This window comes from Pelodiscus sinensis, chromosome 6 (genome assembly GCF_052426305.1).
Source record: "Pelodiscus sinensis isolate ZL-2025 chromosome 6, ASM5242630v1, whole genome shotgun sequence".
In the NCBI taxonomy this organism is placed as follows: domain Eukaryota; kingdom Metazoa; phylum Chordata; order Testudines; family Trionychidae; genus Pelodiscus; species Pelodiscus sinensis.
The window spans coordinates 87,915,224-87,942,863 of record NC_143057.1 but is presented as its reverse complement, the minus strand read 5'-3'; the positions used below and the strand labels follow the sequence as shown (position 1 = coordinate 87,942,863).

Sequence of the window (27,640 nt, the reverse complement as noted above, 5' to 3'; positions counted from 1 at the left end):
TATTGGATAGTCAACTAGTGACTTGACTAGTTGCTTTCCCTCCACCCCTTTGCTGCTTCTTATCAGAGAAAGGCAGCAAGGAGAGGGAGCAGGAGCCAGTGCTGGGGGAAGCTGGCTAAAAAGCTGGTTCCCTTCCAGCACCATCTCCACAGGGATATAGGGGAGGCAGAGGCATAGCGGGGACCGGGTGCGAGCTGGAAATCAGCTGTCCCAGCTCATGGCTGGTCCCTTCCCCCTCCCCTCCTCCTCCACTGCACTTGAGCTTTTAAAATGTATTTAGAATTTTCGTGCAGGTCCGGCCCATCTCCCTGCCCCATCCCTGCCCACGCACCTCTAGCCCATCCCTCTGCCTCAGCCAAGGCTACGCGGCTCTGGCCCGTCCCTCCACCCCAGCTACAGCCATGGAGCTCTCTTGATGGCATCACCACCATGCATGCTCCCTGCTACTTAGGAGCCATGTGCAACACCAATGCCAGAAGCAGCCTCTTACTACTTCCGGTATCTTGTGAGAGGGGGAACAGCAGCACGCAGCTGCTTCTAGCTGCGTTTCAAACCCCAGGGCTTTCCAGGACATTTCACTACTTCATTGGGGACCCCAGGACAGGAAATTTACATTTGGGATTGTCCTGGAAAATCTGGGACATGTGGTCAGCATAAGTATGACCCTGTTTACTTAATCTTTGTGATAAACCAAAACTTTTGGTAAACACAAGAACATAAGAACGGCCATTCTAGGTCAGACCAAAGGTCCATCTAGCCCAGTATCCTGTCTGCTGACAGTGGCCAGCACCAGGTGCCCCACAGAGGGTGAACCGAAGACAATGATCAAGCGATTTGTCTCCTGCAATCCCTCTCCAGCCTCTGAGAAACAAAGGCCAAGGACACCATTTTATCCCCTGGCTAATAGCCTTTTATGGACCTAACCTCCATGAAATTATCTAGCTTCTCTTTAAACTCTGTTATAGTCCTAGCCTTCACAGCCTCCTCTGGCAAGGAGTTCCACAGGTTGACGACACGTTGTGTGAAGAAGAACTTTCTTGTATTAGTTTTAAACCTGCTACCCATTAATTTCATTTGGTGTCCTCTAGTTCTTCTGTTTAGGGAACTAATAAATAACTTTTCTTTATCGGCCCTCTCCACACCACTCATGATTTTATATACCTCTATCATATCCCCCCTCAGTCTCCTCTTTTCTAAACTGAAAAGTCCCAGTCGCTTTAACCTCTCCTCAAATGGGACCCGTTCCAAACCCCTAATCATTTTAGTTGCCCTTTTCCAAACACTTTCTAAGGCCAAAATATCTCTTTTGAGGTGAGAAGACCATATCTGTACACAGTATTCAAGATGTGGGCGTATCATAGCTTTGTACAGGGGCAGTAAGATATTCTGGGTCTTATTTTCTATCCCTTTCTTAATAATTCCTAGCATCCTATTTGCCTTTTTGACCGCCACTGCACACTGCGTGGAAGTTTTCAGAGAACTGTCCACGATGACTCCAAGATCTCTTCCCTGATTTGTCATAACCAAATTACCCCCATCATACTGTACGTATAAGTTGGGGTTGTTTTTCCCGATGTGCATTACTTTACACTTATCCACATTAAATTTCATTTGCCATTTTGTTGCCCAATCACTCAGTTTGGTGAGATCTTCTTGGAGTCCCTCACAGTCTGCTTCTGTCTTGACTATCCTAAACAGTTTGGTATCATCCACAAACTTTACCACCTCAGTGCTTACCCCTTTCTCCAGATCATTTATGAATAAGTTGAAAAGGATTGGACCCTTGGGACCAATGTGCAGTTTTGCCTGCAAACACAAATACTTGTTTCTTCAGAAAGTCATAAATGTTTTTAAAACCTTTGAAAAAAATCAGTTGTATTGAACTCTGATAATGCACTCTGCAGGACCTGAAAATAGTTCAAAAGGAGGCTGTGTATCCAAGTAACTTCCTCTAGATATACAACTTTGTAATAATAAACACTAGTAAATGATTATTTCTTCTAAATTAGGTTCTGTTCTTTTCCACAACATTAATATTTGATTTGTAAAAACAAAACAAAAAGCAAAAAACAAACAAAAACTAACAACCCCTCCAAAAAACAAAACAAAACATCCTCCCCAAACACACACACCACCACACATCCCTTCAAGTATAGCACATGAACTTTTTGCCCAGCAGAGAAGGTGTATTTTCTGGAAACACAGCTTGTGTTGTTCCATGGATTGTTTATCATGGGGTGCTGTCTCAGGAAGCACATATCAGTAATGTCATCACTAGAGATGTAAAATCCCATTGAATTAGTTAACCAGTTAACCACTTAAACATAATGGTTAACTGAATAAAACTGGGGGTGGGTGAACTGCAGTCCATCCCCATCCATGGCACACCTGGCCTGCGTGCATTGCTGACGGAGGCTGCTCCAGCCAGACTGGAGTACCCCTGGCTGGGCTAGAGAGCTCCCTGCCCGTGGTGATCCCTGCGGAGCTGGAGTAGCTCCTGCCTGCAGCAGGAAGAGAGGAGGGGTTGCTGTAGCCCCCAGCGGTTAACAATAACTGGTAAGCGTCACCCAGTAAGGGTGATGCTTATTGGTTAACCAGTTACATCCCTAGTCATCACAATTCTCTTTGGGCTTGAATCTTATTTTCCCTGTGACCACATAGTTACTTCTAGTACTTAGAAAATAAGTCAGAATGACTGATTCTTGGCTTGTCTTTTTTTGTTGCTTCCTGTCAAATGAGCTTTCTTTGAGTTCTGCGGTGGTACTATAAAATAATAACAAACCTTGATCTGATTAATCTAAATTTAGCCTGCTTTCAGGGACCTATCTGGAGACTCACCTTAAAAAATCAGTAGTATAGTATTTTATTATGCAATGCAAAATCAAGTACAGGCAGGACTATAATGATATCTTCACCTGGTTTACTTGTGGTAAAATCAAAATGTCAAGGCAGTACAGGACACTAATTACAATGATGTATTTATATAATGAGACACACAGGATGAGTGAGGTCAGGTCCTCTGACGGGGAGGAGCAAAGGGGGCAATTGACCCGGGGGTCCAGTGATTCAAAGGAGCCCAGAGGTCCTACCTGCTGCCACAACTAGTGCGACAGCAGTGGTGACCAGACCCCCAGACCCCTTTGAATTGCTGCCAGAGTGCCGGAGCGCCATTCTACGACACTCTGAGGGCTGGGGAGAGGGGAGGGGAGTCTGAGCAGTGTTACTGGCTAACTGCCCTTGGCTCTGACCTTCTACCCAAGAGCTTGCCCCTTCAGGAGGTGCAGAGCTGGCGCGCGCACACACAGACACACAGACACACAGACACAGACACAGACACAGACACACACCCCTTGCCCCATGACCAGTGGTGCCTTTCATCCCCACTGGGTGAGGTAACATTTTTTTCTGTTTTCCTTTTATTTTTCTTTCACAGATCTAAAGTTTTGATATTTGGTGTTTTTATGAGTAAAACCCCAGACACAATTCCCAGTGTGTTCAGTTCTGTAAGAGAGTACATTTTCAAAGGCACCTAAGCAGGGGCAGATGAGAGTTTTGCACAGAGCCTATTGAAGCGCGGGGCCCAGGGCAGCACAATTTCGCGCATGCGCCATGGCCACAGCCAACAGGTAGTAGCGCGTGCGTGGGGCCTATTGAAGCACAGGGCCTGGGGCAGCCGCCCTGCTCACCCTGCCCTATATCCGCCGCTGCACCTAAGTCACATTGGGTACCTCACATACGGAGGTATGCTTGAAAATGTTATCTATGGTAACAATAGCAAAAATGGAATGATGTAATATTTTGAGGTGTATTTGAAGAAGTATGCCATGGAAATAGAAACTTTTCTTCTTACATTATCTTGATGCATTTCTAGTCATTCAGGCCTTCATTTCAAGAGCTGAATGTCTGCCAGAGCTCCAGTGGACATCAATGGGTGGGAGAGTAATCAGCATCTTTGAATGCTTTTAACTGCACTTCAAAGAGAAGCAACCTTGATTTATTTACACTTTCTGGTGCTAAAGATAAAATTTATCTATTACCTGACTATGCCAGATGCTTTCACTGACAGCTTATGCTATGCTGTTTACAACAGCTGAAGATATGGCCTAAAGATTGTGATAAACAAGATAAGCAAGTTTTTGGAATTCAGTGATCCTACTCGAATTCATATAACATGAACTTGTGCTCTGAGATATTTGTGGCGTTCAGATGCTTCAATGGTAATTTTTTTAAATGTAGCACTTAATAATTTTCTGTTAGATAAATGCAAAATATTTTTTAATAAAGACAAAATATTTTCCAGTCTCTTCATAGCATGAAGGATTAGAAGCTCCACCAGGTTTTTAGTTGCTAATTACTAATTTTAGGTTTTTTTACTTATTTTGCTGGATCGGTAATTGTAGTCATTTTCTAATGTCTAGTGTGCACTTTTTCACATAAAATCCTGAACCATAAACAGCATTAGCTAGTTTTGAGGCTTACACTTGTCATAATTGAAAATATTAATGATTAAACTTACAGGATTTTTTAGTGATCATTCAGGATGTTGAAATGTTTTAATAGTTAAGAAGCCATGTAGAGACTTTATCTGGCCTTCTCGCAAGAGGAAGTTGTTACAGCACCATCATACATAGGTTACATTTGTTGAAAGGCACCAATAGGGTTGCTAGATCATTTAAACAAAAATACCGACCCCCCCCCTCCAAAAAAAACCATCGGGGGAAAATTCTGTTGGGGGGTGGAAAATGGTGGGGGAGGGGGGGAGAGAAAACCAAAGTTGTTGAGGAGAAAAAAAAAAGACCACAAGAGTTATTAAGCAATAAATAAATATTAAATAAATAAAACAGCATGGCCCCTTTAATTGTGTGCAGAGTCAGAATAGGGATAGGAAGAGAAGAGGTTGAGCACTAAGACCCAGGGAAGGCATTGCTTCCACTTGCTCAGGTCTTTAGGTTTTTTGCTGGCGGCCACCTTGTTTTCTGGTCCAGCCAGAAGGGAGCTTCGCTTCAGAACCAGGTAAGCAGGGCGTCTGGGGACCCAGGGGCTGGGCCCAGTTGCTGAGTGTGTCGTAGGGTTACCATGTGTCTGGTATTTTCACCTCCTGGCAGGGGAAAAAAACAGAAAATACCGGACATTTTAGGTGTCAGTATTTTCTGAATTTTTTTTAAGGGACAGGAGGCGAAAATACCAGACTGTCTGGATCAATACCGGACACCTGGCAACCCTAGGCACCAATATTTATTGACCTCATGCTTTAAGATAACCCTTAGTGAAATTTAATTTTATTTCTCATTGCTGCTGCAATATACCTGCTTTTTTCTGTACTGGGTAGCAGGAATAGTTTTTATATAGTGTCTCAAGGTTTTAAAAATTCTGCTACAATCTATCTAAATGCGTTCAGAATTTGTTAAAGAGGTGATAGGCATACAGACCCAGGGATGGATATGTTCTGGGACAATTAATTGGACTACATTTTGTGTTTGTTAACAATAGTGTAAATCTGGAATAACTCAGCTGAAATCAAAAGGTTTGCTCTGGCTTGAGAGCAGAATTTCCCACAATATATTCAGTTAGAATCAATCATCCTGATAAGCAATTGTATGCATTTTCCCTGTTGGTGGCATACTGGCACTTCTGTTGGGTTTCCATTGCTTTCAGGATCAAAGGTTTCTCTGTATCAGTAATTTGCCAGAGATAAGAATTTGTCTACTTATTTAAATTAACTCCTTTGGCAAACTTTTGTTAATGCTTAAATATTTCACCTGGAAAACTAGAAAAACACTTAAAACAGTAGGATCCCTTTTTAGGTGTCTACCTACGAGGAAGGATTAGTTAGTCATCTTGCTTGAGAAAGAAGAGGTAAAATGGAATGAGGTCTTTATGCTTATTGGGGAAAGAAGAGGATGGAAAACACTTTTCATTTCCCACACTGCACCATGAAGTCCTGTCACTGTCTTTATACTGATGGTCTGGGACTGAACTTGTGAAATTCTGGATAGAATTTGTTTTATAAAGTGGTTTGAGAACACCATGCCTGAGAGAGACCATCTCTCCTTCCTGACATCTTAGAAGAGCTGAGATCTGTGTCTGTTACTGAGCTGGACATCTGTTGCTGTAAAAGAGAGGGAGAGGTTGAGACTTTAAAATTTGTTACCCACTCCAGGCTCTGGTAAGTCATGGGATTTTAGTGCATGCTGAACATTGTCTCACACATTTGTACGTCTACACTGCAGACTTTTTGCTCAAGAACAGCCCTTCTTGCACAAAAACTTGCAGAGCATCTACACTGCATGTAAGTTCTTGTGCAAGTAAATTTACAGTAAAGCGTCAGAACAGAGGGCTTCTTGCACAAGAGTTCTTCCTCTCCCCACAAGGAATAAGCCCACTTGTGTAAGAGCTCTTGCGCAAGAAAGCAGTGTGGATGGTCCACAGGGGTTTCTTTACGCAAGAAACCCCTATGGCTAAAATGGCCATTAGAGCTTTCTTGTTCAAAAGTGCATCCACACTGCCATGGATGCTCTTGCGCAAAAGCACATCTCTTGTGCAAAAGCACATGGCAGTGTGGACGCTCTCTTGCGCAAGACCTATTGCACAAGAACTCTTGCGCAAAACAGTTCTTGCGCAAAAAGCCTGCTGTGTAGACGTAGCCTATGGGAATGGTAGGTTGAAGAGATGATCTTTGCGTAAGGGTTTTCTTCTTTCCCCGAGCTACACAGATAATTGCAATGGGCACTTCAGCCAGATTGCAGGGGTAGAACCAGACCTATTAGTTATTAATAGCATCTCAGAGCATCAGCCCACAGCATTCTGGGTCCCATCTCCAGCTGTGGCAATCTGTGATTCTTGGGAAGAAAGGTGTTTTAAAAAACACAAACAAATCCAGAATACATATCTGGGGAAGGAGAGAAATTTCCTTCCTGACTCTTTACAGGTGGCCAACTGAAGCCATTAAGCATGAGAAATTTCAGGAATATAAAACATTAATCTGATGTAGGCATGTTAAATTGCATTTAATTAATTAGTCCATTAGTCAATGGAATTTCCATTGACTACTTGATTAGTCGATAAGGGGGGAAACTGCAGAGCCACAGCAGAGTTAGCTTCCAGCCCCAGGAGCTAACCCCACTGCGGCTCTGACTTCTAAATGTATTAAGAGCCGTTAGGCTCTTAATACATTTAAAAGGTGGAAACTCAGTGGGGAGATCAGGCACTAGTTGGGACAGCTGATTCCCCCCGCTGCACTTCTGCTGGCTCTTAATATATTTTAAAAGAAGATGCGCGGCGTCTGGGACTGGGCATGAGCTGGGAATCAGCTGATTCTTGACTTGCGCCTGGTCCCCTGCTATACCGCTGACTCCCCAGCTGCCCATGGAGATGATGTTAGGGCAAACTGGCTTTTAAGCTGGTTTATGCTTATCGGATCGACTAGCCACTTACATCCCTAATCTGATGTCTCCCTTACAACTGCTGCAATCATACAACCAGTGTCATGCAACCCAACTCATACATTTACCAAGCTCTTTCTTAAAACTAATTACATTGTTTGCCCTCACACAGCTCCTGTTGGGCCTCAATCCTCTGATTAGAATCTTTCTAATTACTAGTCTAAGCTTATTCACAACCAGTTTATAGTGATTTGTTTTTGCGTCAACAATGTATTTTAGCTTAAATAGCTCTTCTCCCTCCCTTGTGTTTTACCTCCCTGATGTATTTATAGAGAGCATTCATACACCCCTCCATCACCCTTCATTTTGCTAATTGTTAATGACTCTAATATGTGAGATGGAAGTGCACAAAATTACAGTCTTATGAGTGTTTGGTAGTCTTAGAAGGGGGTTGATTCACATGAGGAAATGCAGCTTGCCTTTGTCCAAAGTCTGGAATAATTTCATTGTTATGTACTTTGAGAGAAACAGATAAATTGTTTCAATTAAATCATAGACTCCCAAGATTGTATGAAGCAAATTTTTCATTAAAATAGGTATGTATATTTTCTTTATTTCAGTTTTCTACCTTTCCTACTCACTACTTGTTTTTCTATTGTAATTGTTTTCTGTCTTCCTCCTTGTCTCCAGCCATTCCTCCCCTTCACCCTCCACCCCTCCTCCTTTGGTTTCTTGGGAAATGGAGATGAGGGGGCTACAGCTCAGCTCTTGACAGATCACAGTATGCTGGTGATGACATTTCAAGAGGAGAGAACCGTGGTGATGCTCCTCAGTAGTGTCAGTGTCCATCTTGAATGGATTTAAGTGATAGCTATTTTTAAAAGTTGAAAAATGAAGGATCAGCAGTTGCTTTTATAGTCACTTAAGGGACGTCCTTTTACAGGTGTACAATCAATGACGAGAGGATTTTAGACATTTACTGTGACGATTGATAGATTGTTAGCTTTGTAGAATGGCAAGTGACACAATTATTCTCATATACTTCAAAAGGCACATATTTTTAAACCGGTCAGCTGCAGGGTAGGGGACATGCTGAGGAACCAGACATGCAAATTACCATGAAACTGACTAATCAAATCTGCACACAAAGAGACTGGTTTTCCAGAAAAAATAAACATATGTACTGTAGAAGCTAAGACTTTCCAGATGGCGCCATGCTGAAGGAGATCACATTTTAAGCCTGCCCTTTTAAATGTATTTTTATACTGAATCCCCCAGATTATTAGCCAATCCTATCTATTTAAATATGGGTACTTTGAAATTTTTTATACAAAAGAATATAACTTAATTCATGAGTAGAATTTTGATTCTGAGCATCCTTTATAGATATGTAACATTGCTGATGACAAAACAATAATGGGGAAATAGTTAAACATGTAATGGCTAAAACAGTGTGGGATACATTAACAAAGGCTTTTTTTTAGTGCAATGGTTGAAAATTTTTATAAGAATATAAACTGTGCGATTGTCAAACTTGTTTAGTTTTGTAATGGGTCACAACAATAGATTTCTCTAGTGTGAATTTCTGCCTGGAGAATAGTACATTACTCTGCATCCTTTTCTCCTCATTTTGTTCCACTTTCTTCAGATGTGCTCTGTAAACAGTGTTCTGGTTGCAACAGACATCAGGATTCTGAATACAACAATAAGGCAGCAGACTCTGATTCTGGTGTTAAAAGGAACATCTGTTTTCAAGGAGCTGCCAGTCCATCAGAACAGGGTTTGGCTATATGAGGATTGTGTGAAATTGTTGTGTCTATATTGTAGTTGCTATTGTTTGCCTGCTGTGAAGTGACAGATGCAGGTGTTCACTCAGCAAGACACTGGTAACTTTGCAATGTTTGCCTGCCTTGTGCTTTTAGAATTCCTGCATAATAGAGATTGCTGCAGTATTTGAAAAAAGAAAAAGAAAAAGAAAAACAAAACGTATGGAGATCAGCCTGTATCCTGAGACCATCAAATAATAAGGATTCCTTTTTAAAAGAAGGTTGATTTATATGTCCTTGTAGAGTAATCCGGGTTTTATTTTGAAACTTGAATTTCCTTTACTCATAGACTCATAGACTTTAAGGTCAGAAGGGACCATTATGATCATCTAGTCTGACCCCCTGCACAGGGCAGGCCACAAAATCTCACCCACCCCTCCTAGAATAATCCTCTCACCTATATCTCAGATATTGAAGCCTTCAAATACTTTGAAGACCCCAAGATGCAGAGAATCCTCCAGCTGTGATCTGTACCCCATGCTACAGAGGAAGGCGAAAAACCTCCAGGGCCTCTGCCAATCTACCCTGGAGGAAAATTCCTTCCCGACCCCAAATATGGCAATCAGCTAAACCCTGAACATGTGGGCAAGACTCATCAGCCAGACACCCAGAAAGTTCTCTATAGTAACTCCTATCATCCCTCCATTGACCTATTTCCCACTGATAATGAATGGTCAATTAGTTACCAAGATCGTGTTATCTCATCAAACCATCCCCTTCATAAACCCATCTAGTTTAATCTTGAAACCAGATAGATCTTTTTCTCCCACTACTTCCCTTGGAAGGCCGTTCCAGAACCTCACTCCTCTAATGGTTAGAAACCTTCATCTAATCTCAAGTCTAAACTTCCTACTAGCCAGCTTATATCCATTTGTTCTTGTGTCCACATTGGTATTAAACTTAAATAATTCCTCTCCCTCCCTGGTATTTATCCCTCTAATATATTTAAAAAGTGCAATCATGTCCCCCCTCAGCCTTCTTTTGGTTAAAGTAAACAAGCCAAGCTCCTTGAGTCGCCTTCCATAAGACAGGTTTTCCATTCCTCGGATGATCCTAGTGGCCCTTCTTTGTACCTAGTGGTAGAGATGTAGCCGTGTTAGTCTGGGGTAGCTGAAGCAAAATGCAGGACAATGTAGCACTTTAAAGACTAACAAGATGGTTTATTAGATGATGAGCTTTCGTGGGCCAGACCCACTTCCTCAGATCAAATAATGGAAGAAAACAGTCACAACCATATATACCAAAGGATACAATTTAAAAAAATGAACACACATGAAAAGGACAAATCACATTACAGAACAGAAGAGGGATGTGGGGGAGGGGGGAAGGAAGGTGAATGCCAGTGAGTTAATGATATTAGAGGTGGGGAAGGGGAAATGTCTGTGAGTTAATAGTATTAGAGGTGATAATTGGGGAAGCTATCTTTGTAATGTGTAAGATAGTTGGGGTCTTTGTTAAGTCCGGTGCGGAGGGTGTCGAATTTTAGCATGAATGCCAGTTCAGAGGATTCCCTTTCAAGTGCAGATTTGAATGTCTTCTGAAGTAGGATGCAGGTTAGCAGGTCATTGAGACTGTGTCCTTTCTGGTTGAAATGACAAGAAACTGTTTTCTCTTTGTGATCTTGTCTGATATCTGTTTTGTGGGCATTAATCCTTTGGCGAAGTGTCTGAGATGTTTGTCCAATGTACATAGCAGACGGACACTTTTGGCACATGATAGCATAGATTATATTTCAGGATGCGCAGGAATATGTGTTCTTGATCTTATAACTCAAGATACCTGTTCCAGTTTGAATTCATCCTTCTTAAACATGGGAGACCAGAACTGCACACAGTATTCCAAATGGGGTCTCACCAATGCCTTGTATAATGGCACTAACACCTCCTTATCCCTACTGGAATTACCTCGCCTAATACATCCCAAGATCGTATTAGCCTTTTTCACGGCCATGTCACAATGGCGGCTCATAGTCATTCTATAATCAACCAGGTCTCCGAGGTCCTTCTCCTCCTCCGTTACTTCCAACTGATGTGTCCCCAGCTTATAACTAAAATTCTTGTTATTAATCCCTAAATGCATAACCTTACACTTCTCACTATTAAATTTCATCCTATTGCTATCACTCCAATTTACAAGATCATGCAGATCTTCCTGTATGATATCCCGATCCTTTTCTGAATTGGCAATAGCTCCCAATTTTGTGTCATCCGCAAATTTTATTAGGACACTTCCACTTTTGGTGCCAAGATCAGCAATAAAAAGATTAAATAAAATTGGCCCCAAAACTGATCCCTGAGGAACTCCGCTAGTAACCTTCCTCCAACCTGACAGTTCACCTTTCAGTATGACCCGCTGTAGTCTCCCCTTTAACCAGTTGCTTATCCACCTCTCAACTTTTATATTAATCCCTATCTTTTCCAATGTAACCAATAATTCCCCATGTGGTACTGTATCAAATGCCTTACTAAAGTCGAGGTAGATTAGATTCACTGCATTTCCTTTATCTAAAAAATCTGTTACTTTCTCAAAAAAGGAGATCAGGTTGGTTTGGCATGATCTACCTTTTGTAAAACCATGTTGTAATTTGTCCCAATTGCCATTAGCCTCAATGTCTCTAACTACTTTCTCCTTCAAAATTTTTTCCAGGATTTTACATACTACAGATGTCAAACTAACAGGCCTATAGTTACCCGGGTCGCTTTTTTTCCCTTTCTTAAAAATCGGAACTATATTAGCAATTCTCCAGTCAAATGGTACAACCCCTGAGTTTAGAGATTTATTAAAAATTTTTGCTAATGGACTTGCAAGTTCATGTGCCAATTCCTTTAATATTCTTGGATGAAGATTATCTGGGCCCCCCGATTTACTCCCATTAAGCTGTTCAAGTTTGGCTTTTACCTCGGATATGGTAATATCTACCTCCTTATCTTTAGTCCTATTTGTTAACTTACCATTATCCCTAAGCTCTTCATTAGCCTCATTAAAGACTGAAGCAAAATATTTGTTCAAATATTGGGCCATTCCTAGATTATCCTTAACCTCCACTCCATCCTTAGTAATTAGCGGTCCTACTTCTTCTTTTTTTGTTTTTTCCTATTTATATGGCTATAAAACTTCTTACTATTGGTTTTAATTCCCTTTGCAAGGTCCAACTCTACCTGACTTTTAGCCTTTCTCACTTTATCCCTACATGCTCTAACCTCAATAAGGTAGCTTTCTTTACTGATCCCTCCCATTTTCCACTCCTTATATGCTTTCTGCTTTTTCTTAATCACCTTTCTGAGATGCTTGCTCATCCAGTTTGGTCTAACACACCTGCCTATAAATTTTTTCCCTTTTCTAGGGATACAGGCTTCTGACAGCTTCTGCAACTTTAACTTAAAATAATTCCAGGCCTCCTCCACTTTAAGATCCATAATTTCTTTAGTCCAATCAACTTCCCTAACTAATTTCCTTAATTTACTAAAGTTAGCCCTTTTGAAATAAAAAACCCTAGTCTCAGATTTATAATTTTATGTTGTCTCTGCTTTATCTATTTAGAATTTTTTAAAGGAGGAAATAATGAGACTATGTATTGTCTTGAGCCTTACAATAGCTGTACAGTTTGTTTATAAGTTTTTTAATCATGATTTGGTTTGTGTATCTAATTTTGTTGAAGATGTGTGTGCGTGTGTGTGTGTGTGTGTGTGTGTGTGTGTGCGCATGCATGTCTCGCAAAAACACGTTAAAACCAGTCTATTTTACTTTTACACCACCAACATAAATGCTCTTTCCTCTAAAGAGTTGAATGTTAGTATAGCTTTTAAAAAAAGAATTGCAAACTCTGGACATGATCTTCTGCTTACTTAAATTAAACTTTTGTTTTTTAAGTGGCAGGAGAGTTGCCTGAAAATGCATTGCAGGATCCTATCCTATTTATTTCCCTAAATTGGTGGGATTAACATTCCAAATAAAACAATTTATTTTCACTGGATGCTAATGATGTTACTCATTGTGCTATTGGTAAATTCAAAAGTTGAAGATTTTGCTTGTTTAATTCAGCTATCATGGTACATCAGATTTTCCTCTGCAAATTTGTCACTGTTGCACTTAATTACTGAAATCTGTGATCCCGTCTTCAAGTATCTAACTGTTAATATGATAGATATTATCTGAGTGGGAGCTAGAAAAGTCAAGATCAGAATCAGTGTTCCTGCTAAGATTTTCCATCCTTGAGAAGGTTGAATTTTCTTTTGAGTGGGTTGAAATTTCTTATGTGCGACACCAATATTGAGGTAATGTGTAGATGTCACCCACCAGTACAGACAAAAACATAGATATAAATATATACTTTAAATAATCCATAGGCGTAGAAGAAAATATATTAAAAAAGGGATAATTAACAAGGAGCAATGTTTATGATTTTCTTTTATTTGTTTTCATATTAAATTAACACTACACAAATGCCTGGTACTGTTTATATATTTTTATTAGTCTAAGGTGCTACAGGACCATTGTTTAAGTGGTTTTTTTTTTTAAAGTTACAGACTAATATGGTTACCCCTCTGAGACCTTGGAGTACATGTATCCTCATCCTTTCAAAGATCCTGCAAATAAGGTTTTATCCTACAAAACAGCTAGCATCACGCCTAGTGCTTGCTACTTCTGACCCATAAGAGCCAGAACTCTACCAGATAGCAAACATCTGGCCTTAATGCAATACAGTTTACCATGTATTAATTAGTAACACAGAATTGAAAAAAATAATTAAGATCAGAGTTTTAGGTATCTGCATCTCTCAAAAAAAATTCTGTTAAAAAATCTTTTTCTTTCTTACCGTAAACCATTGACATGTGTGTGGGCAATAATTTTTGATGGAGGCCCACTCCAAGAGTTTGGTAAGTGGTCGAGGGCCACACTCTTCCATTATATTAATGGAGGAAGTGTGTGGGTTTAGGATAGAGGTTGGGTGTAGAAGGGAGCTTGAGGTAAGGGATCTGGGTGTGGGTTCTGGTAGGGAGTTTGAGTTAAGGAGAGGATCATGACCTGGGACAAAGGACTAGGATGAGGAGGGGGTAAAGGGCCTGGGAGGGGGTTGTGACCTGAGGAGGGATGCAGTGTTTGGGAAGGTGTATGGGATCTGGAGCAGAGATACAGAAGGTTTGGATTATATGTGGGGTAGGGGAGCAGAGGGTTGGCGGGTGGGAAGAAAGGACTGGGGTGCCAGAGAGAGGCTCTGGCTGGGAGACCTTACTTGGCTCCCAGCTAGCAGCCTAGCAGGTTCCTTAGCCAGGGTCCCTGCCTTCCATCCCCTGTAAGTGCTCAGTGGAGCTGCAGGAGCCATGTTTATTGCTCTGAACTGAGTGCTGTGATCCCGGGGGATGAGTGAGGAGAGGCACTTCACATGCTGCCTGTCCTGCAAACAGGCAGCTGCTATTGATCGAAACTGGCCAATAGAAGCTACTGAGGACGGGGGCAGCATGAGAAGCCTGTATCCTCTTCCTCCAGGTTCTCAGCATTCAGAAACACACATGTGGCCCTGCACCTTCTTTCCGGAGCAATGAGCAGTTACAGGAGAGGCAGGGAGCCAGCTGAGGCTCTTGCGGCTAGAGCGGGCCTGCAATAAGTATGTTAAATTGTCGTTAATTGACTAGTCGAATTTCCATTGACTACTTGACTAGTCGATAGGCACTTCCTCCTTCCTCCATTGAAATGTACAAGAGCCCCCACTGAGGGAAGTCCCGCTGACTCCGGGATGCATGCGATCTGCCAGCTTTGAAATGTACAAGAGTCCCCAGCGGGGGTTCTTGTGCATTACAAAGCCATGGAGCCTGGGGATCCCCCCACTGACCCTGGACTCCATGCTGTGCTGTGTGCCATAATAGTGTAGTCGATTAACCAGTAAGCATTTCCCTTCACTCACCCCCACCAATACATTTTTAGTAGGTTGGCCAGCAGCCTGTCTCAGTCTTGGCTTGTGATGGGTCTGGAACCTACCCCTGCTGCAGTTCTGCATTTAAAGTGTTATTAGGAGATAGGTGGGCAGGCAGCCCAGACTCAGTTCTAGCTCACGCCGGATCCAGGAGTTGCTGCCACCCCCTATCAGGGGCAGCAGTATGGGGTAGCAGGCAGCCAATGTGCATGGGAATCTGGTTTTTAAACTGGCTCCCCTCACAGACCAGCTCCTGCTTGGCATTCCACACTGCTGCTCTGATACAGAGGCAGCAGCACAAAGTGACAAGGTTCTCCTTGGGAGTGGGGCCGGAGAGCACTGGCTGCCAGCCCCACCTCTGGGGACTATAGAATAGTCAAGTAACCAAAAAGAATTCATGAGGTTACTCGACTATTCAATTAACTGATATTATCATCCCTACAGCTGACCTTGGGCTCCATGGCATTGCTCTTTTGAAATGCCAAGGCAGCATTTCAAAGGGGCAACGCTGCACAGCTGAGCTGGGGATCAGCTGTACAGCGTTGCCCCTTTAAATGCCAAGGCAGTGTTTCAAAGGGGCAGTGCCATGGAGCCTGGGACTCCCCAGCTGACTCCGGGCTCCAGGGAACTGTCCCTTTGAAATGCCAAGGCGGCGTTTCAAAGGGGCAGCGCCGCACAGCTGAACATTGCCTTGGGGTTTCAAAATAGCCATACAGCTGATCCCTGGCTCAGCTGTGCTGCTGCTTTGAAGTACCCCTTCTTCCTCCCCCTTTGCTGCCTCTGATAGTCCTTAACATCCTTAGCCTGCAGATCATCTTTTGTCCAGCCTTGGAGTAGAGGCTTCTCCATTTATGATAGGTAGCAGTTGCTGCTGCTGCTTATGCTCCTCCAAGAGAGTGAGCTAGTTCATGCCCCACCCTCTTTCCCCAGCCAATCAGCTGAGCTTCCTGCATGCGTAAGAAGCTGTGAACTGCTGCATGGAGCTCAGAAATGGGCTGCGCACCCGTGTGGTCACTCAGCTTGCAGGGAACCTTGATCAGAATGTATTTATTAAGACATAATAAAGCATTTGCCTAAGTCCTAAAATCTATACAAAATTAAGAATTCAACAAAGAATTAGGTATTGCTGGGGAAGAAAGCATGGCCTGGTAGCAAGGGCATTGGACTGGGGGTTGAGACACTTCAGTTATTTTCTTGGTTCTTCTATTGTCATATAGTGTGACTGAGGAAAAAGTCTTTTCACCTATCTGCTTCGGTTTCCCTATCCATGAAATGGGTATATGAATACTTGTACTTCTTTGTAGAACACGTTGACATCTACTGGGGAAAAAAGGTTTTTTATTATCATTGGTTATTATTTGTTACATTTAAAATACAATCATAGGCGTGTGCAGCACATTTCATTAGGGTGTGCACCCGAAGAATTTTTTTAAAAATGTACTTTGACCCCTATTAGCCATGCCCCTGACCCCTGTTAACCACGCCCCTGACCCCCATTGGCCACACCCCGACTCCCATTGGCCACACCTGTAGAAGTAACACTCTCAGGGCAAGATGGACACATGACCAGAAGTAAAAGGTGTCATGTGACCCCCCCCCCGCAAGGACATTTCCCACCATCCTCCTACCAATAGGAATTAGTTTGGCCCCCACCAAGTCCCCCTTATGCAACTATCCTGCAGTTGCATTAACTCAATGTATGTGACATTAACTCAGGGGCAGAGAGGCTGGGGGAAGTGTTCCCCCTAAGAGTTTCCTCCCATGAGCAGAATGAATTTTGTGTTGTGCACCAGTATCGAGTTCATGTGGCTTGTTTGGATGTGCCACTGTTATTAATAAATATCTTATAAACCTCTACCTTTTCTCTCTGCTGCCATGTCTCCTCCCCTTGCTCCATCAGCTCCCCTGGTGCGTGCTGCTCCCCAACCCCTCACCCTCTGCTGTCCTGACTCCTGCCCTTCTCACTGCCCTCAGCCTTCCTGAGACCTGCCCCCCTCCATCAGCCCTTCTCTCCCCCCTGTGCCCACTCCTCCAGTAGCCCCACTCTGATCATGTGAGCTACCCCTCCTCATCCCCTCTCGTAACACCTCCCTCTACACACCTGCCCTGCTTCGCTTCTCTGGTGCTGGTTCCTCCCCTGCAGGTGTCTGCCCTTCTGCCGGGCTCGGGGCAAAAAAATGGCTCGGGCTGGCATCTTTGGTCTGGCCCCAGCTGCTTCCACCGCGCATGCGCGCTTTCTGCCCCAAAGTGCCCCGTAGATGGCTGCAGGAAAAGTGACAGGCTGTGGTACCCCGTCTCAAATCCCCCTCCTCCTCCAGCAGCTGCCAGCCAGCCCGAGACATTAGGGTGTGCCCGGGCACACCCAGCACACCCTGTGAGCATGCCTATGAATACAATACAATTCAGCTAGTTCATGCACAGAATATAATTTGAGCCTTAATTTGTCTATATAAAATATCATCTAGCCTGTGGATTAAGAAACCACAGTTCATCTCTTACAAAGCCTCCCAGGGTAGCCAAGGGAAATAGATTTTGTAGTTCACCATATACCCTGCCTCAAGGCTTATATACCTATTGAAAATGAAGGGTGATATAGAGCCCTGCATGGACACAAAATTTGTATCCATATCCTCCTCCTTTGGATCTGCAAAAATGAACTGCGGATATCCACATTGGCAGCTGCAGATGTGGATACTCACAGATATAAAGTGGATATCTGCAAATTTGCAGTGTTCTAGGGCAGAGGTTGGCCATCTTTCAGAAATGGCATGCCCCAGCATACCCTCCTGCCCTGGGCCATGCCGCTCTCCCAGAAGTGGGGGAGAGGTCTCTCCACACTGCGCCCTGCTTGGTCTCTTGCCCAGGGCTTCCAGGCAGGGGGAGGCCACTCAGCTCCCATTTCCCACCTCCCGGGAGCATGAGTGAAGGTTGCGTGTATAAAGCAGCGTGTGTGTTGCTATGAGGAGGAGAGAAGCAGCACGCACTTTCCCACTAGCTAGATCTGGTGCGGAGCTTCAGGGCTTCCTCCCTCCCCCCTCAGGAAGCTGGCGCTGGCTCCAGTCTTACAGGGAGGGAGGGGGTGTGATGCTGGATCGCCAGCACGGGTTCACCATTGTAGAAGTGGAGAGCAAGGTGGAGCCCGTTCATTGTGCGTGCCACTGAAAATCATCTTGCATGACATTTGTGGCACGTGTGCTGTACGTTGCCAACCCCTGCTCTAGGGTGATAAAATAGAGCTGTTGCATTACTCTGCATAAAAGATTCCTTCAGCATAAGGGGGCTGCTGGAGCTAAAAGAAGCAGCATGAATTCTTTTATCTTCATCCAGGGCCAAGACACTGGCTCACTTTACCAGCTCAGTTTCTGTATCAGACTTAGGCATGAAGTCAAATGATGTGATGTTAAGGAAATTTGAAGTTTATTTGACCACCACTAGGGGAAAAAAATCTTAAAAATTACTTACCATCTCTGGGAGGAAAATGTGCTGCAAAACATAAGAGAAATTGTGGAATACATTCTTGTTCGGCACTTATCTTTTAGTACTGCACAGTCTCTCTCTTGCTTTTTTTGTTCTGGGAACCTCTTACCCACCACCCACCCACACCTTTTAGGAAAATAAAGGGATGACGAGGAGGAGAAAACACCTTCGGCTCTGGTGGCTTATTTGCCATAACGTGTATTTGTCAAACTATTTAAAGTGTGCGTATTTATAATGGTTACCAGAGGCTCTGGCCGGATATTTCAATCTCATAATGTATAACAATGCAAATTGCAGAATGCCTTTCTCATATACCAAATCAACTGTTGCCCTTACCTCATGGGTATCCTGCAATTTCCATTCGTCTGGAAGCTGGTACTTAACAGTTACTTTTCTCTATTGCTGCTGCATGCTCCCTCTGCTGGCATTTTGCCAAACTGCCTGTATGAAATCAGAGAGAGAAGGTGAGTGAGGTAATATCTTTTATCCGACCAACTAATGTTAATGAGAGAGACACTTTCGAGCTCTATAGAGCTCTTCAAGTCTGAGTGAAAACTTTCTCTTGCCTCTACTCATGTTGTCTTAGACTATGTCTACACTACCGAGTTATTCCAAGATAATAACACCCAAAATAACTATTTTGAAATAAGTTTATTTTTCTTCGCAAGCAGGAGTTATTATTTTGAAATAACAAGCCCATTATTTTGAAATAGCAGGGTTGGTAGTGTGGATGCTTGCCTTATTATTTTGAAATAACTCCTCCGTGTAGACATGCCCTCAAAGAGCTGCTCCTGCTGCAGGCCATTTTGGACCCTGTCTCCTTATGTCTTGGGGAAAAATTCGGAAAGTGACAGTTCTGAGTGGAGCTGAGAATTCACTGGGGCTTCCCATTAGTACAGTGGTCTCCCTCTGTCATAGTCATTAGTTCCTCATACCGGAACATTAAAGAATCACTGGCTTCCTGCAATGGTGCCTGGAGCAACAGACTAATAGGCTCCCACTTCCTGAATCCCATCAAAGGAGTTTTCCAAGTAATTCAGAAGTGCTAGGTTTAATATCTGTGTAGCCAGTCTGTCTGCTCTTGTTCCTCTCAGCTCACCTCCCCAGCTAGTCACAAAGGTTAATAGCTTTGGAAAACTAATCTGGCCTGTGGCAAGCCCTCAACTGTCTTCATTGTTGGCTCTGTTTTGGCTAAGGGAAGTTCTTTCTGCCCTTTCTCTTACAGTCTCTTTTGTGTACTCTCCAAGAACTTGTGTACACTTTCAGCAAGGGCCCCTTTCACCGAGTTCACTTATCCTACATTTTAAGAGAGGGACAGTGATCACCTACATTTAAAACAAAATGCAGGACTATGTAGCACTTTAAAGACTAACAAGATGGTTTATTAGATGATGAGCTTTCGTGGGCCAGACCCACTTCCTCAGATCAAAAGCTCATCATCTAATAAACCATCTTGTTAGTCTTTAAAGTGCTACATAGTCCTGCATTTTGCTTCAGCTACACCAGACTAACACGGCTACATTTCTATTACTATTCTACATTTAAAAGTTTGCTCTGCTCAAGTTGTGATCAGGAGGTTATTAAGCATAGAAGTTAGCATGATCCTGCCACTTTTTTGGAAATGGAAGAAACTCTGTTAGAGCCACCTGAAAGACAAACCTTGCAAGCTAACTGGCTCCTGTAGCAACATCTAGCACCAGAAGAAAGGGCACTCATTCAGAGAATATAAGGACAGATAGCACTGCAGTAAGACAGTATCTTTCTCTAGTGGGCCACTTCATGGCCTGAGCCAACATAAAAGTATAGATAATTCTGCTCCTGTCATGAACATCTCTAGGCAGGTATTGTGGATGCACTTTTATTTACGTGGGCTGGTCTGTGAGGTTGCATTTGTTCCTCCATTCTCTTTAATAATTAAAGCCAGACAATTTCATCTTCATCAAAGCTATAATCAGCCTGATCACAGCTTATTCTGCCAAAAAAAAAAAAAAAAGTTCCTGAGACTGGATGTGTAACAGTGTACAATTCTTTGACTTACTTAATGGCCAGTGACTTCTGACTCACTCCATCTTCACATGGGCTAACGCTTTCTTCTTGCTGGCTATTAATCCACAATAGAGAGTCAGCAAACTAGGTGCCTTTTCCATCAGAGGGCATTATCTTCTGTTATTACCTGAGAATATATCATTAAAAAGAATACCACAGTTCAATCTACAACACTGCATCTTTGCCCTTTTTTACTGTTCTTACATAAGTTAGAAAAAACAGCGATATCCTAAGAGCTATCAAATTCTATCATAAAAAAACGAAACTTAAAGGAAATTTGATACATTGTGTGTATTGGGAGGAAAAGCTCAAGGATTATAAAATATGCAAAGCATTCTTTGCCAGATGACTTAAACTAAGTTTCAAACTTTTACATCAGCCAATAAGAAATCCCTAATGGGCATTCTTAGAGCCCACTAGAGCAGTGGTCCCAAATCATTTGAAGCTGCCGGGCACCAGTGGGCGAGGCCATTCACCTGCTGGGTGCCAGAGGGCGGGGACACTTGCGCACCTGGAGGCGGGGCCACGCATATGCCACACCCCCATGAGCCACGTGCCTGTGGCCAGCAACCATATGCACTGCGTGGCCATGGGCACGGGGCCTGCCCATTCACAGCAAGCCTGGGGCCAGCGTCCTCTAGAGCCGCGCGCGCCCAAAGCCGGCGCCCCCCCATAGCCGCGCAGCCGGGGCTGACGCTCCCCACAGCCCCCAGCACTTGGCGAGCGCAAACAAATGCCTCCACAGGCGCCATGGCGCCCACGGGCACCATGTTGGGGACCACTGCACTAGAGGCATGGTAATAGCTTGGGCAGAAAGGTAATAGAGTTTTTTATAATGAAGTTGAGTGCAGTCCTGGATTCTAATTGCTATCTTTTACTTAGCACTGTAAGGAACACATACTAACGTGGAAGAACCTTCAGAAACAGCATACCCCGTGCCCATGCTTGCCTTCCATTAGTAAAAATGAAAAAGCTTGCTTTGACTTAAAATGACTTATTGAGGGCAACGGAGGCATGGATATTTATTTTTTAAGTTTTGAAACTTCACGTGTTAAAGTAGATTATGTCTTATTTCATTTGTTTACCTAACTGTTGGCCATCTGATCACTGTTTGTTTCTCAGCAGTGAGGGAAGTGCATCCTACGTTAAGTTAGTTTTCTTTTTGCAATTCTAGTGTTTCATAGTAATTAGATATGGCTCTGCCCTGCATTATATTATGTAATGCCATTTTTAAACATGGAGTGTATCCTTGTTTGGGAGTTTGGAGGAGAATAGCTGTCCTATGTTTCCATGAAATTCATGCCTGTTACTGACTTGTTTTAAGTTCCAGAATGGATGTATCTGCTGGCCTCTCCTAGCCTGTCCTGGGCAGTGCAGCAACATCACAACAGGAGACTCAGTCTTGCAACATCGATCCTTTGCTGTGCTGTGGCAAGAGTGCTTAGCACCTTGCAGGACTGAGGCCCAGGGTGAGCTGGCAGCAGCAACAGAGGAAGAAAAGACAGGGAAGAAGAGTTTTAGTAATTGGCTCTGAATCACTAGAAATAGGCTATCCAGCAGTAAAAGCCAGAGCCATGGATACTTTCTATGGGAGAGGATAGACTTGTGGATAAAGTGCAGAGACTCAAAATCTGGGTTCCATTCCTAGCTTTGCCACTGACTTCTTTGGGCCACTCCAATCTTTCAGTCTGTGTTCTCCATCAGTAAAACTGGGATAATGGAGATTTTGTGGAAATAAATTAGTTAGGTTTTTGTTATTATAGCGATGAGGCACCATAGACAATTCCAAACAGAAACTAAAGCTATGAAAACTAATTTTCATATAATCATAGAAATTGGGGGCTATATGGAAACTTGAGAGATTATCAAGTCCAACACTTTTTACTGTGCAGGACCAAGTAAACTTAAATCCCGTTGTGTTGGAACAATTTGTTAAATGGAGGTAAGGATGTTAAATTTAGATTAATCAACTAATCAAATAGTCAATGTAATTTGCATTGACTATTCGATTAGTCAATAAGGGTTCCTCCACCTTTGAAATGTAGCAAGAGCTAGCAGGGCTCTTGCTAGATTTCAAAGGCAGAAGTGCTGTGGGGAGCACAGTTTGCAGGGGTACTCAAGCAGTCTTGCTACATTTCAAAGGCGGAAGCACCGCCACTTTCCCACTGCATCCCTGCCTGTTCTCCTCCCCCCCCCCCCGGTGCTGGGGGGAAGCCGTCTTTTAAAAAGGCTCCTCCTAGTATGGGATCCTGCTCCCCCCTAGCTGCCTCTCTCTGATAGAGGCAGCAAGGGGGAGGAAACAACTAGTCATATCACTAGCCAACTATCTGATAAGCATTTGCTTATCGGACAGTCGACTAGTCATTTACATCCCTAAGTGGAGGTGCTGAAAACCATTGACACAGCTAGAAAGCCTGCATATGATGGAAACCACTTCAAGCCAGGGTATGCTACAGCACTCCACGCACCCTAGTTCTAGTACCCCTGATTAAACCATTCCTGGCAGATGTTTGTCCAACCTGTTCTTAAAAGCCTCCAATGGTGGGTGTTTCAGAACTTCCTTTTGAACTCTGTTTCAGTATGTAAATGATCTTAGAGCTAGAACATTTTTCCTAATATCTGACCTAAATCTCCTTTGCTGAAGCTTAAGCCCATTACTACTTAGTCTACATCCAGTGGACATGGAAAGCAATAGATCACCATCCTCTTTACAACATCACTTAACATATTTGAAGTAAGGATGTTAAGTACTAGTCGATAAGCAAATGTGGGGGACTCAAGCTGACCCCGGGTTCTGGGGAAATGCTGCGTGGCACCTGGGGTCAACTGGGGAGTCCCCAGCTGACTCTGGGCTCCATGTGGCATTTCAAAGTGGCAGCGCAGCATGGAGCCCGGGGTCAGCAGGAGACTCTGAGTCCCCCGCTGACCTCAGTGCATTTCCACTTTGAAATGCACAAGAGCGCCTGCTGGGGACTCTTGTACATTTCAAGGTTGTCATGCCCACATGCAGCCTGGATTCAGCAGGACTTCCTGCTGGCCCTGGGCTGAACGCAGAGTTCCACATTCCTCCTCTGAAAAAGAGGCTCTTGTACATTTCAAAGGAGGGATGCATAAGGGCCTATCGACTAGTCGAATACTTGATTGAAATTCCATCGACTACTCGACTAGTAAATTACTCAAAATTTAACTTCCTTAATTTGAAGATTTATAGTTGGGTCCCCCCTCAGTTTTCTTTACCCCAGACTACACCTTTTTTAAACTTTCCTTATAGGTCAAGTTTTCTGAACCTTTCATCACTTTTGTTTCTCTCCTCTGGACTCTCCAATTTATCCACATCTTTCCCAAAGCATGGTGCCAAGATTTTGAGACCGCACTTGTGTTGAGGCCTCACCAAGTAGAGTGGGACAGCTTACTGCCTGTCTTTTACATACAAGAGCTTCTGGGTCCCAAGCAATTGTTTTTGTTTCATAACTGATTCAGCAAGCTTCGAGATGCGGGGGTTTAGCACTGGCAAGGCCTGGCACAAATTAAGCACTGTCTCCTGTTAAAGCATCCTTGAGTATATTAGCCTTTTACAGAGCTTGCATCATATTGTTGACTCCTGTTTAATCTGTAATTCATTATAACCCCCAGATCCTTTGCAGCAGCACTACCACCTACCCAATTCTTTACCATTCTGTTGTTGTGCATTTGATTTTTTTTCTCCGTTCTTTGCACTTGTCTTTACTGAATTTCCACAGGATGCAGAACAGCCTCTGTCCAGAGGGAGCTCAGACCATGGGAATGCATGTAGTTGACAGGATTACCCGATAAGCCCAGTCTTATTGGTTAATCGTGTAGTTGACTACATACTGACATCCCTAGTCAAAAGCCTTACTAAGATGAAGATACACACTTCCACCACTTCCCACCCTCAATCCACTAACTAGCATGGGACCCTGTCAAAAAACGAAATGAGGTTGCTTTGGAATAACTAGTTTTTTACAGTTTTATGCTAGCTATTCCTTATAACCCGGTCATCTCCATGATTATAGATTGTTTGTTTAGTAATTTTGGGTATGTCTACACTACCCTCCTAGTTCGAACTAGGAGGGTAATGTAGGCATACCGCACTTGCAAATGAAGCCCGGGATTTGAATTTCCCGGGCTTCATTTGCATAAGCGGGGAGCCACCATTTTTAAAACCCCACTGGTTTGAACCCCATGCAGCGTGGCTACACGGGGCTCGAACTAGGTAGTTCGGACTAGGCTTCCTATTCCGAACTACCGGTACACCTCGTGGAACGTACCGGTAGTTCGGAATAGGAAGCCTAGTCTGAACTACCTAGTTCGAGCCCTGTGTAGCCGCGCTGCACGGGGTTCGAACCAGCGGGGTTTTAAAAATGGCGGCTTCCCGCTTATGCAAATGAAGCCCGGGAAATTTAAATCCCGGGCTTCATTTGCAAGTGCGGTATGCCTACATTACCCCGCTAGTTCGAACTAGCGGGGTAGTGTAGACATACCCTTTGTTTCAGTATTGTTTCAGGTATCTAAGTTAGGATGACTGGTCTATAATCCCCTGTGCGCTAGCTTTGCTCTTCTTCAGTCCCCTAAGATCTCACCCTTTCCCCATGAATTCTTGCAGATAATAGCTAACAGGTCTAAGGTTGCTTCAGCTAGTTCCTTAAGTACCCGTAGATGAATTTCAGTAGGCCCTGCAGACTTCAATACATCTAACTAATACATTTATTTTCTCCTTTTCCAGTAGAATAATATTACTCTACTTCCTCCCATTGATATCTTTCATGTGGTTTTTAGAAGTTCTCATTGAATATATGACCAACATTATCTCATATATTTTCATGGGTATTTCCGTTGTTAACATAGTGCTGTGAGAGCTATTTTTATTTAAAAAAATCATATTAAAGGTGAAATAATTTAAAATATAGACCACCCCTGTAAAAGTTGTATTGACTTGTCTTGGAATATAATACAGGTTGAACTTCTCTTAACTGGGAGACTCTGGTCTGGCAACTCTGGTCTGTTCCAGGACCAGAGAATCCCGTGGAGGGCTGGTGGCTGGGAGCCCTGCAGCAGGACTGGAACTCAGTAGCAGGACTGCCCTATGGTAGCAAAACAAAGAGTCCAGCAACAGGGCTGCTGCCCAGTGACAACACTACAGAGTGGGGGGAGGGTAGTGTGGAGTGTGGGGGAGGCAGGAGATTGCAGGCAGGCCCAGTGGGCTGGAGTCCAGTAGGAGGGCTGCTGCCTGGCAGCGAAACTACTCAACAAGATCAGGAGCCAGCGGGGTTGCCCTGGCAATGGAACCGAGAACCCGGCAGCTAGGCCACCTGGCAGCTCAACCAGGAGCACTGCATCCCTGCTGCTGCCCAGTAGTGCAGCTGTGTGTCGGGAGCCTGAGAGCAGGGCTGTGATTGCGGTGATGGGGCTGCCACTGGGGCTGGGAGTCCTGTGCTGAGGAACCAACGGCAGAGGGAAGCCGGCTGGGAGGCTGGCAGTGAAGCTATTGCTGGGGGGGAGGGGCAAATAAGGGGCAGAAATCACTTTCCCCGGTCTGGCAAAATCCATTATAAGGGACCAGTTAGGTCCCCAGGGTGTCGGACCTGGGAGATCCAACCTGTAAATGAATTCCTGTTTCAGAATATTAATGGTCTATTTTACAAGGTTTTGGCGAACAAATAACGTAGTCAATTAAACTTCAGTTTAAAAAAAGCCATAAAAGCTGTTTTAAGAGAGTTTACAATCATGAATTTGTTGTGGTTTTTAATCTGTTAAATCTCATTTCAGAGAAGACTGCCTCTTTATATGTATGTTAGATGAAACTAAATTATTTGACAGTGTTTTAGAGAAAATGAGGTAATACTTTCTTCTTTATTGTATTGTATTACTCATGCAGGGAAGTGTGGCCTGTATTCTCTAGATCAGCCTGAGGCACTCTTCTGTATGGGGTTTTTTTAATTACTGTTTCTCATAGCAAAATATTGTTTGTATTGTACAAGGGTTTATTTTAGATATTTTCCCATTACCAGTGGAACATAAACATTTCCATTTCCATTGTAACAAAGCATACTTGGCTCCTCCAAAAACTAATGAAATCTAGTGCACTATATAATAGAAGAAGAAAAAAGTTGCCTAGTGGCACATGTTGAACTATGATGCAATGGACCACTTCTCTGTCCTCAGTGCTGCTGTGGTAGTCTGGTTCTAAGACTATTGAGGCTCTCAGTCCTTGGTTGATGTTTTGTACTTTGACCATGGCATCCCCTGCTAAGCTAGTTTGGAGGTAGCGATCCTGTTTGACCTGAAATGGAGCAGAATAAGGCACTGCTGAGAGCTGATTAGAGGGCCTACAACAGAGGTGGCCAACCCATTACAGACGAAGAACCAAAATAGTGTTGGGTACAGTGCAAAGAACCGAGGGGAGGGGGAGGGGAGAAATGGCTGCTGTGTTTGGTCGAGCAAAAAAAAACCAAAACAGTTTGCCCTTTTAAGAAGCAAAGCAGACATTGCCCTTTTAAGGCGGCCATTTTTTAAGTCTTCATGGGACGCCGCAACTCCGGCTCTGTCTTTCAGACAAACACGCTACCCCTTTAAGAGCCAAGAGTTGCAGGTGCAGGAGCTACAATTTTTTCTTTGAAGAGCCTCATGCAGCTCACGAGCTGTGGGTTGGCCACCCCTGGCCTACAAGCTGGGAACAATTTATGGTAGAAAGGGAGAATTTTGTGTGTGTGATGTATTAACATTAAAGTTTGGGATATTTTTGGATTCTTCTGTAAATAGTACTAAACACAGTGCACTTCATGTACTGATGACTTGAGAAATTGTTGTTATTGCCTTGAGTTACAGGAATGGGAAAGAAACTTTTAATTTTTGGTAGGTACTCAGATTTCAGGTTCAAGTTGCTAATATGATGGTGTGAACAATGAGTATTGGCTTGTGTTTTGAAAATGAATCCTTGTCCCATCTACCCAAAATAACCTAGTTTACATAATTATCTC

General features: G+C 43.4%; 1 protein-coding gene and 1 long non-coding RNA gene across 7 annotated transcripts in view; one reads left to right on the top strand and one right to left on the bottom strand.

Moving 5' to 3' along the window:
• Positions 1-27,640, top strand: part of LHFPL2 (LHFPL tetraspan subfamily member 2) — a 211,927-nt gene that overhangs the window by 37,125 nt on the left and 147,162 nt on the right. The window lies entirely within an intron of this gene.
• On the bottom strand, positions 16,300-20,772 carry LOC112545127 (uncharacterized). The gene is made up of 4 exons (XR_016349928.1): positions 20,635-20,772; positions 18,933-19,037; positions 17,221-17,381; positions 16,300-16,436 (listed from the first exon to the last, which is right to left on the bottom strand). It is a non-coding gene; the product is annotated as an uncharacterized LOC112545127 (long non-coding RNA).